This window comes from Amblyraja radiata, chromosome 26, assembly GCF_010909765.2.
Source record: "Amblyraja radiata isolate CabotCenter1 chromosome 26, sAmbRad1.1.pri, whole genome shotgun sequence".
NCBI classification, from domain to species: Eukaryota; Metazoa; Chordata; class Chondrichthyes; order Rajiformes; family Rajidae; genus Amblyraja; species Amblyraja radiata.
Genome location: NC_045981.1, coordinates 17,325,063 through 17,337,111, shown reverse-complemented (window position 1 = coordinate 17,337,111; position 12,049 = coordinate 17,325,063).

Below are 12,049 nucleotides of genomic sequence, written 5' to 3'. Positions count from 1 at the left end.
TAGATAGATAGATAGATAGATAGATAGATAGATAATCAAATTATAGATTATACTAGACCAAGTGCAGACCCGTTGGGTCTGTTCCCCAACGTGCGGTTGTGTGGGGGGGGAGGAGGCATGCAGCATCACACACACTAACTATCTCCTCCCCCCCGCACTCACGCTAATTATCCCCCTTGATATAATATTAATATTATTAATTTGCTCCTTTTACCCCATAACCACCGTATCTACTGACGCATAGCCCCCAACTTGCAGTCACATCTAGAGAGGAGGGGGGGGGGGGGGGCGGGGGATGAGAGTGAGGGCAGAGAGAGAAGGGGCAGAGACAAAGAGAGAGACAGAAACTCAGAGAGAGGGGCAAGAGGGAGAGGAGGGTGGGGAGGAGAAGAGGAAGGGTGGGTGGGTGAGGGGGGAGGAGAGAGAGAGGGTGAGGGGGAGAGAGAGGGAGTGCCTTTTTATTTCAACCCAAACAACCATTTGCAGGCAGTGCTTTTTTACTTTAACCATACTTTCATTTTCAAACCACATTAAGGGTACTTACTCATAGTTGTGTGGACATTTGTTCAGTTTTATTCACAGCTCAGAGAAACGTGACCCTCTGCCTTCCTCCAGCTTGCAGACTAATTGAGGCACACCACTTCCTGGTTTTATAGTCCCTCCTCCCTGCCGCCAGCAGGGGCAGCAGAGAGAATGGGGAATTTTGTAAAATCATTAATATCTCTGTCATATTTCATCGACGGGAAAATCCTCGGCACACATACGGCGGAGGGGGGCTCTGAGCGAGGTGGCCAAAAATGACGGCCGTAGGTGGCGGCGTTCTCTCGGAAATCGCAGCACAGATCGCCAAAACCGGTCAAGAACAGAGTTTTAGTAATATATAAGATATAATGAATTATATACAATATATAATTTGATTACCGGTATATATAATTAATTAAAAGCCACGCCTCTCTTGACATTCCCTCAGGTCTAGGATTCATGTCATTTGCTATGAATGATAGCGTATCAGTTTTGTGGAATTGTTTAATTAGAGCCTGTTATCTGCCACTGGATACTTAACTTCCTGACTCTTAAACCACAATCAATGAAGATAGGCGGCAAAACATATTTCATGATAATTTTCAACACCAGCGCCCCACAAGGATGCATTCTCAGCCAATTACTATATTTCCTGGGCACTATAAGTCCAAATTCTGCTCTAACTCCATTTACAGATTTGCAGATGACACCACTGCAGTGTGCAGAATGGTGAACAATGAAGAGACAGTACAGGAAATAGATAGAGAGCATAGTGACATAGTGCCAACAATCTTTCCCTGTGTCAGCAAGATGAAAGAGCAAGCTATCTCCCTCCCTCTCCTGCCCCTACCCTCTGTCACTCCCTCCCTTCCTCCATAAAAAAACAACATCTGCATTTCCTTCCTCCACAGGTCATTCATCATTATCTGTGATTTAGATCCAGTTGACTTGACGATTGGACCAGATTACATTGTGTGTGTGTATGTGCGTGAGTTACTTAAACTCCACGCAAATTGCCCGGCCACCCTGAATCCCAACTCTCCCTCCCTCCCTCTGCCCACTCCGGCCCAGCCCGACCACCAGCTGCTGCCACTCGGCCTGTCACCGACCCGCCCGCCCGCCCACTGCTGCCGCTCGGCCTGTCCCCGTACTGCCCACCAGCCTGCCTGCTCGCTGCTGCCGCTGGGTCGGGCCAGGCCACGGGAGGAGGCCACGTTGGTGTTCGTCACGTTGGGCACGACGAGTTTTCGAGAAGCTGGTGGAGAAGATCTCTGAGAGGGCTGTGAGGGTGAGTCGCAGTCATTCATCCGGGGGGACGGGTAGACGGGACCGCTGTTGCCGCAGGGGGTGGGGTGAGAGAGGGACGGGACCAGGGCCTGACCGTCGTTCAGAAGGTAATCTTACACATTCCACGAGCTCGCCACGAGACATTCGAAGCCATCGAAAGGTGAATATTCCAGAAACAGTCTCTTGATTAATAGTTTCTTTATTGTAGTAGTACAAAACAGTAAAATTACTCATAAAAACTTCTTGTATAAGTACATCGTCTTCCAACATTTATATACGTTTCTATCATACTCGTGATTATGTCGTGATCATGGTCGAAAACTATATCTTCCCCACAGTCTTCACCAAACTAAACTAAAAACGATCTGGGAGTCTGCGTCAGAAACCTAGGCACGAATACGCCTGAGACTGAGACTACGTATAAATCCCACCCACATAAATCCAGGCAGATAAAATTAAAGGTAACTAGATATAATTATAATATACTGAGTTAAGCTAAATGGCTACTACAATATTATACCACCGATCGGAACAAATCGTGTTGCACTTGCAGCACATTTTTGTGCAAATGTAAAAGCAACGCAAACTGGAAGAGCACAAGATTAGAGTTTTAGAAATGGATGGATGGATAGATAGAATGTTAACACTTCAAATATGTGAGTATTTCACCTGTGATTGTTAGGATGTACGTGTAAGGTTAAATATAATAGTGCAAGAATACTCGTAATTTTGAATGATATGCTAGAGAAATTATGATGGGGTTCCACCACCTAACCAAGAGAAACTCATGTATTTCACAATTTTGGTGGACAGCCAAAGATAATTTTGGGAATGAGGATGTAATGACATGGAGTTGTGAAAAGGGTCTGACAACATCATAAGATTGTTTTTAGCATTACGGTGTCGGTGTCTGAGGTATTGTGATACTAGAAATTGTGCTTAGTCATTCTGGTAGTTGTTGGAGAGTATTTTTGGAATTTTAAAAGTGGCAAAGAGTGAATTTATTATTGAAGGACAGCAGCACAAGAAAAATGCAAAGGTTGTCCAGAGGGATTGGCCAAGGTGGGAGCTGGCATTGACATCTGGGAAGATCAAATGAGGGCGTCCAGATTTCTTCTTTCAGTCTTTGTATATGAATGTTAATCATGCGCATTCTACATTAATATCAACTTTAGGAAATTAAGTTGACATCGATGTCCAATGACAGAAAAATAAACAACAATCATATTTAAACTCCTGATCCCAGGTCATTGAACCTAAACTAGCACTGTAATATTGGCCGCACTAAATGTTCTCAAGGTGTGCCCACTTTGAAGAGGTTCTCCTCCTCTCTCTGACGTGAGTTCTGTAAGACTCTCTCACTGCTCCCCCTCTATGATTCCTGCTGCTCTCCTATTCTATGATGCCGTTCCTTGCATCCTAAAAGCCATAGCAATTATTTCTCTCAAATTATTCAAAATACATAGTTCACTTTTCTCAGGCTTTCCTGTCTGGAAGCATATCTCGTTTTCATTGTCCAGTTGAATCTATCCATTTACTGTTGTCCCCATTTTCTTTTTCAATTCAATTCCAATTATGTGTGATTAATCCATGCAGCCACAGTTCTTTATGCCCTTGAATAGGTGAACTACCACTAGAGCACTTTCATGGATCTATGAAAATACTGCTTTGATCAGTACTAATTGTTATCTAATTTGAAGAAATTAATGGCGTTCTATCAATTCATATTTGCAGTATCACAGAATCGTATCAGTGTAGTAAAAGGCCACAGCGTCTGCACTGGTTCCAATTAGAGCAATCCTTTTAGTCCCATTCCTCCGCTTTTCCTCATCGTATTACTCACTCTCAACACGAGTTAACATCAAAATTAATCCTCTCATCAATTGTCAATGACATTATTTGAAAATATTAACATATCTGATGTTTAATCAGGTAGAGTTCCTTGGTACATGCTGCTCTTATTCTGCGAGCTTGGGAAATGCTCTCAAAAAAGCCTATGTTAGTTGCTGTGGTGTATTTTGTATATGCTGACGGTGGTGAAGGGAGTGAATGTTCAAAGTGGTGGATGAAATGCCGGTCTTGAGGGATGCTTTGTCCTGGAAGTAATTGTTATTCATTCAAGGGACAAAGAGTGACATATGCAAGGACAGCAATTATTACCCCAGAACTGATTGAGTTGCTGGATCATTTTGGATCAGGGAAGGTAGTGCATCCGTGGATAACAAGGGAAATCAGGGATAGTATCGAAACAAAAGATGAAGCGTACAAATTAGCCAGAAAAAGCAGCCTACCAGAGGACTGGGAGAAATTCAGAGTCCAGCATGTAGATCAGTGCATGCTCCTTTGACATAGTGACCTCACCACTACTAACCACTCCCTATTATCTTCAGTATAACTGTAACCTCCCCACGTCTCTCTCGCTCTCTAGCTCCAGTGACAGACCACGGACAGCTAGGGCACGGTGTGTGTTTTATACCAGTGTCTATAATAAAACACGTAGTGAAGACCACGCGTGTTTGGAATTTCGTTACATGGTGTCAGAAGTGGGATTCGAACCCACGCTACAAGAGCGAGATTCGAATCTGCATTAACCCCAAGGACCTAAACCTTGCCATCAAGCGCCCGCACTACCCCATGCGAACGGTGGGGGACGTCGCTGCACAGGTTGGCCCGGCCACTGTATTCTCGGTCCTCGATGCCAAGAGCTCTTTCTGGCAGATTCCGCTGGACGAACGTTCCTCCTTCCTGACCACCTTCAGCACTCCTTTCGGCAGGTTCCGTTTCCTCCGCATGCCTTTCGGGATCAACTCTGCCAGCGAGGTTTTCCAGCGCACCATGGAGCAGCTGTTTGCCGGTCTGCCGTGTGCTATCATTGTCGACGACATCCTGGTGTACGGGAGGGACGTCGCCGAGCACGACCTCCACCTCTGTCAAATCCTGGATAGGGCTCGTGAGGTCAACCTCAAACTGAACCCCAAGAAGTGCCGTTTCCGCGTCCCGGAGGTCACGTATGTGTAGCAATGTTACAAAATTTTGAGATTTAAAAAATCAAGTCTGTAATTTATCCCATCAGATAAAGCATAAAAATAAGTTTAATTTGACACCTAATTCACTTTCATATCTCAAGTATTTAAAAAGTTATGGCCATTTTCATACTCGGAAATGAGCATCTTGTTCCCTATTGATTTTCTATGGACATAACAAAAAAGTTGTGATCGTGAACAGTCAAAAGCCCATAACTTTCTTAAAAATTAAGAGAATTGAATGAAATTTTCAGTTATCATAGATTGAAGCATTCTGAAACAAATATAAAATAATCTTACTTGGATGACCTGAAATTAAAGCATATAATTAGTTAGTTACCTAATTGTAGCTAATTTCAGACTTCAATTACTAGATCTAAACATCTATCCATTTCTTAATAAATGATTAACATTTTTAAATAGCCTAAATGTCCAAATAATATTCACAAATAATTCACAATAAAACATGATTTTTAAATCTCATTTACATTAATTTATAGGCCAAATGGAAGGAATTCAGTGTTCAATTGCTGTAAATAAATGCCCATTTAAATCAGCTTTCCAGTGGGTCCCTGTGGAACGCGCTGGTTTAGAACGTTCACATTGCGGTAGATTTGTACCCCAAATGCCCAGAAAAATACTGCGCGATATAATGGGCCCAAAATGAGCTACTCGCAATATCAAACTTTGTATAAAGGGATCTTTAGAAGCCCTTTTTAATGTAAAAATATACAACCTACCTTCAGTTGACTGCTTTATGAGACCCTGCGGTTGCTGGCGGTCGCGGGTTTAGAGATTGATTTTTAAACTACTATAACTATTATTCAAGGCCTTTAAACCTAATAATAGCTTTTGCGACGGGGTCTTCCAGCGATTTTTCGTTAATAATTAACTAGGCTGAACATCTTCGATTTGAACAGCCTAGAGAAAATCGCGTTTTAAACCCGCCCCCTCTAAACGGCGCCAAAATCGCGCACACCCGCAGCGGCAGATTTTCAAAGACGCTTCAGGTAGGCTTTGCAACATACCTAGTATGTGGGACACGTCTTCACGGCTGAGGGTCTGAGGCCAGACCCACAGAAGACGGCTGCGGTCTCGGGGATGCCCGCTCCGACCGACGTGCCCAGCCTGCAACGCTTTCTGGGCATGGTGAACTACCTGGGGAAATTCATTCCCGACCTCAGCGAGCTGAGTGCGCCCTTGAGGGAACTGACCAAGAAGGACACCGCCTGGGTTGGTTCCCGCACCATCAGTCGGCTTTCGAAGCCCTGAAGTCCCAGTTGGTCCGCGCCCCCACTCTCAAATTTTTCGACCTCAAGCGCCCCATCATCCTCACCTGCGATGCCTCGAAGTTCGGCCTCGGTGCCGCCTGCCTGCAGCTCTACGACAGGCTGCAGCTGCCTGTCTCCTACGCTTCCCGCAGCATGACCCCTGCTGAGCAGCGCTACGCTCAGATCGAGAAAGAGCTCCTTGCCGTGGTGTTTGCCTGCTCCAAGTTCAAGGACTACATCCTGGGCAACACCTTCACTATTGAGACCGACCACCAGCCGCTGGTCACGATCCTGAATAAGCCGATACACGTTGCCTCATCCCGCTTGCAGCGTATGATGCTGCAGCTCCAGCGCTTCACCTTTCGAATTGTATACCGCAAGGGCAAGGACATGTTTGTGGCCGACACTTTGTCCCGCGCACCGCTGGCGTCCACTGCCCGACACCCGTACGAGTCGTCTGACCTGATGATATTGAACGTTAACATTGTGCCTTCCCAGCAGATGCAGTCCCTGGTCCAGCACACTGCCAAGGATCCTGCCCTGCAACAGCTTGCGGACGTCATCCGCCATGGCTGGCCCGACCGCCGCTCGTCCCCGCCTGATGGCGCTGCGCCATACTTCCTCGTCCGGGATGAACTTGTACTGCACGACGGCGTGGTGGTGAAGGGCCACAAGGTCGTGGTGCCTGCTGCGCTGCGGGACCACTACTTCCAGTCTGCCCACAGCGGCCATCCAGGGGCCGAAGCCACTCTGTCCCAGGCCCAAAGTCAGTTTTATTGGCCCGGCATGGCGCAAGACATCCGGGACAGAGTCTCCGCCTGCTCTACCTGCAACTGCCTCGCTCCCCACCAGCAACGCCAGCCGCTCCGGCAGCAGCCTGCCCCCGCACCGCCGTGGATGTCGCTCGCCACTGACATTTTTGAGTGGCGCGGCAAACATTTCCTGGTCCTTGTGGACTCCTACTCCAGCTGGTTCGAGACGGATCAGCTGCCCACCCTCACATCTGCTGCTGTCATCGGGAAGCTGCGCCGCCACTTTGCGACCTTTGGCTCCCCAGTTACTTTGCAGTCTGACAACGGCGGCCAGTTCTCCAGTGCGGAGTTCAGCGCCTTCGCTGCATCCTGGAACTTTCGCCACATCACCAGCAGCCCCGAGTCCCCGCAGAGCAACGGCCTTGCTGAGCGAGCCGTCCGCAGTGCTAAGGAGTTGCTGGAGCATTGCAGACTTTCGCGGTCGGACTTTTACCTGGCCATCCTCAACCTCCGCAATATTTCCCGTGACCCTGCCCTGGGCTCGCCTGCTCAGCGGCTCATGTCCCGCACCACACGCCCTCCAATCCCTGTCTCCCAACGATCTCTGCAGCCCGCGGTCCTCAGCCCTGCCACCGTCCAGGAGCGTTTTGCCCAGAAACAGGCCATTCAGAAGCGCTCACACGACAAGTCCTGTCGTCCCCTTCCGCGTCTCTTCCCGAATCAGGTGGTCCGGATGCGGTCCCCCTCCGGACACTACCGGCTAGCCGTGGTCGTCGGCTGTGCGGACTCTCCTCGGTCCTACCTCATTGACTACGAGGGTACCATCTACCGCCACACCCGCCAGCATCTGCTCCTGGTTAACGAGCCCGCTCCACCCCCTGTTGCCCCTCCGCTTCCTTCCTCTCTGCCCTCCCCTCCTCGCATGCCCAGGTCTCTGCCGTCTCAGCTCTGTGTGCCTAGTTCTCCCCCGGCTCCTCCCAGTCTGCTTTCGCCTTCTTCGCCCGCTCCTGTTTCTCCCGCTTCACCTCCCCGCTCTCCTCCTCCTCCCTCTCCCACAAGCTCTCCTGCCCGTTCCCCTGTCGCCGCCCCGGCTCTCGTCCCTGCTCTTCCTGTGGAGGGAGGGGAGGGTGGGCTGCGCACCCGCTCCGGCCGGTTGGTCAAGCCGCCTGTACGTTACGGGGAGTTTGCGTGAATGTGTTAACTGTTTCTTGCCGGTGTACGCGCGGAGGGTGTTTCTAGCGTATGAGTCGTGGTCGCACTGTCACTGCCATAATACTTTGTTTCCGAGGGGAAGGATGTAGATCAGTGCATGCTCCTTTAACATAGTGACCTCACCACTACTAACCACTCCCTATTATCTTCAGTATAACTGTAGCCTCCCCACGTCTCTCTCGCTCTCTAGCTCCAGTGACAGACCACGGACAGCTAGGGCACGGTGTGTGTTTTATACCAGTGTCTATAATAAAACATGTAGTGAAGACCACGCGTGTTTGGAAGTCATTACACAGCAGAGGAGGACAAAGGGCTTAATTAGGAAAGGGAAAATAGATTATGAAAGAAAACTGGCAGGGAACATAAAAACTGACTGCAAAAGCTTTTATAGATATGTGAAGAGAAAAAGATTAGTTAAAACAAATGTAGATCCCTTGCAGTCAGAAACAGGTGAATTGATCATGGGGAACAAGGACATGGCAGACCAATTGAATAACTACTTTGGTTCTGTCTTCACTAAGGAAGACATAAATAATCTGCCGGAAATAGCAGGGGACCGTGGGTCAAATGAGATGGAGGAACTGAGTGAAATCCAGGTTAGCCGGGAAGTGGTGTTAGGTAAATTGAATGGATTAAAGGCCGATAAATCCCCAGGGCCAGATAGGCTGATTCCCAGAGTACTTAAGGAAGTAGCCCCAGAAATAGTGAATGCATTAGTGATCATTTATCAAAACTCTTTAGATTCTGGAGTAGTTCCTGAGGATTGGAGGGTAGCTAATGTAACCCCACTTTTTAAAAAGGGAGGGAGAGAGAAAACGGGGACCAGACCAGTTAGTCTAACGTCGGTTACAGACCAGTTAGTCTAACGTCGGTAGTGGGGAAACTGCTAGAATCAGTTATTAAAGATGGGATAGCAGCACATTTGGAAAGTGGTGAAATCATTGGACAAAGTCAGCATGGATTTATGAAAGGTAAATCATGTCTGACGAATCTTATAGAATTTTTCGAGGATGTAACTAGTAGAGTGGATAAGGGAGAACCAGTGGATGTGTTATATCTGGACGTTCAGAAGGCTTTCGACAAGGTCCCACATAAGAGATTAGTATACAAACTTAAAGCACACGGTATTGGGGGTTCAGTATTGATGTGGATAGAGAACTTGCTGGCAGACAGGAAGCAAAGAGTAGGAGTAAACGGGTCCTTTTCACAATGGCAGGCAGTGACTAGTGGGGTACTGCAAGGCTCAGTGCTGGGACCCCAGCTATTTACGATATACATTAATGGTTTGGACGAGGGAATTGAATGCAACATCTCCAAGTTTGCGGATGACACGAAGCTGGGGGGCAGTGTTAGCTGTGAGGAGGATGCTCGGAGGCTGCAAGGTGACTTGGATAGGCTGGGTGAGTGGGCAAATGCATGGCAGATGCAGTATAATGTGGATAAATGTGAGGTTATCCACTTTGGTGGCAAAAACAGGAAAGTAGACTATTATCTGAATGGTGGCCGATTAGGAAAAGGGGAGATGCAACGAGACCTGGGTGTCATGGTACACTAGTCATTAAAAGTAGGCATGTAGGTGCAACAGGCAGTGAAGAAGGCGAATGGTGTGTTAGCATTCATAGCAAAAGGACTTGAGTATAGGAGCAGGGAGGTTCTACTGCAGTTGTACAGGGTCTTGGTGAGACCACACCTGGAGTATTGTGTACAGCTTTGGTCTCCTAATCTGAGGAAAGACATTCTTGCCATAGAGGGAGTATAGAGAAGGTTCACCAGACTGATTCCTGGGATGTCAGGACTTTCATATGAAGAAAGACTGGATAGACTCGGTTTGTACTTGCTAGAATTTAGAAGATTGAGGGGGGATCTTATAGAAACGTACAAAATTCTTAAGGGGTTGGACAGGCTAGATGCAGGAAGATTGTTCCCGATGTTGGGGGAAGTCCAGAACAAGGGGTTACAGTTTAAGGATAAGGGGGAAATCTTTTAGGACCGAGATGAGGAAAACATTTTTCACACAAAGAGTGGTGAATCTCTGGAATTCTCTGCCACAGAAGGTAGTTGAGGCCAGTTCATTGGCGATATTTAAGAGGGAGTTAGATGTGGCCTTTGTGGCTAAAGGGATCAGGGGTTATGGAGAGAAGGCTGCTGAGTTGGATGATCAGCCATGATCATATTGAATGGCGGTGCAGGCTCGAAGGGCCGAATGGCCCACTCCTGCACCTATTTTCTATGTTTCTATGGAGAGTTTGGAAAAGTCAACAAATGTTCTATGTTTGAAATCACATACAGGCCAGACATGGTAAAGAGGACATGTTTCCTTCCTCAAAATCCATGACCAGAAGGACTGCAGAATTTCACAAAGACAGCTCACCAACTTTTTTCAAAGACAATAAATGATGTGCTGCTGGAACAATTCCAGAACATATTTAATTAACAAACAACCTGCTGTGGAGGAAATCAGCAGGTCTTTGGGGAGTTTAGTACATGATGCAAGGTTCCGACCCAAAACATCGCATTTCCGTTCAACTCGCTGAGTTCCTTCAACAGATTACTTGTTGCTCCACATTCCAGCATCTGCAGTCTCATGTGTCTCCATGTATTTAGTTAATTGAATTTAAATTCCCTTGCTGTTGTGATGTGATTTGGATAAGCAGTCAACCCCAGCCGCCTGCAATGCCAGTCCAGTAATTTCAATAAAGCATCCTGAGAATTGTTGACGCTGCACCCCAGACAAGAAATGAACAATAACCCACCACACTCCTGATGTGGATAGATAGCCAAGAGTCAAGTGTTTCATTGCCATATATCCAAAATAAGGACAATTAATTTTTTACTCACATCAGCACAAGAGATATGTAAACATAGTAAAACCCATAATAAAAAAGTTCAGTGAAAAACAAATAATCCGACCTCTCTGTCCTGGGTTTCCTCCATGGCCAGAGCGAGCACCACCGGAAATTGGAGAAACAGCACCTCATATTCCGCTTGGGGAGTCTGCATCCTGGGGGCATGAACATTGAATTCTCCCAATTTTGTTTAATATAGTTCGGAGCCTATTTGGAGTTTGTATAGTTTAATAGTCTGATGGTTGCAGGGAAGAAGCTGCTCCTGAACCTTGACGTCACAGTTTTCAGGCTCCTATACGAGAGAAGGCAGGTACAGGATACTGAGTTGGATGATCAGCCATGGTCATATTGAATGGCGGTGCAGGCTCGAAGGGCCGAATGGCCTACTCCTGCACCTATTTTCTATGTTTCTATGTTTATACCTTCCTCCCGATGGCAGGAGTGAAATGAGAACTTGGCCAGGGTGGTGTAGGTCTCTGGTGATGCTGGCTGCCTTTTTAAGGCAGCGATCCTTGTAGATCCCTTTGATGGTGGGGAGGTCAGTGTCTGTGATGGACTGGGCAGTGTTCACTGCATTTTGCAATTTTCTTCGTTCCAGGGCATTTGAGTTGCTGAACCAGGCCATGATGCAACCAGTCAGTATGCTCTCTACTGTAAAGTAATTCCACCAAGTATTGGCCACTCCAATAGCACAATATTACATAACCACCTAGTCCCAAGATAGTTGTCCTTCCAACCGCAAGAGATCTTACACATGTCCCTATATGTTTTCCCTTACCTCCACCCAGGGACCTCAGCAGTCTTTCCAGATAAAACTGAGGTTCACGTTCACTTTCTCTAACTTCATCTACTGCAACCTGTGTTCCCGACATGTCCTCCGGTGCACCATTGACAGCAACATTAGACTTGGCGACCGTTTCGCCGCACACGTGCTCGGTACGCCAAGGCCTACGCGATCTCCCAGTGGAGAACCATTTTAATGGGCCTGTCCAACTTACGCGACTTTTTCGGTGACTGCCGGCACCTGTCCTAGGTCGTTGCAGGTCGCCGAAATTTTTCAATGTCACCAGGGTGTCGCCTGTATGATTGTGAGTAGTCTCCTCAGTCGCCCAAACAGTCGTAGCGTCTTTCTGGTC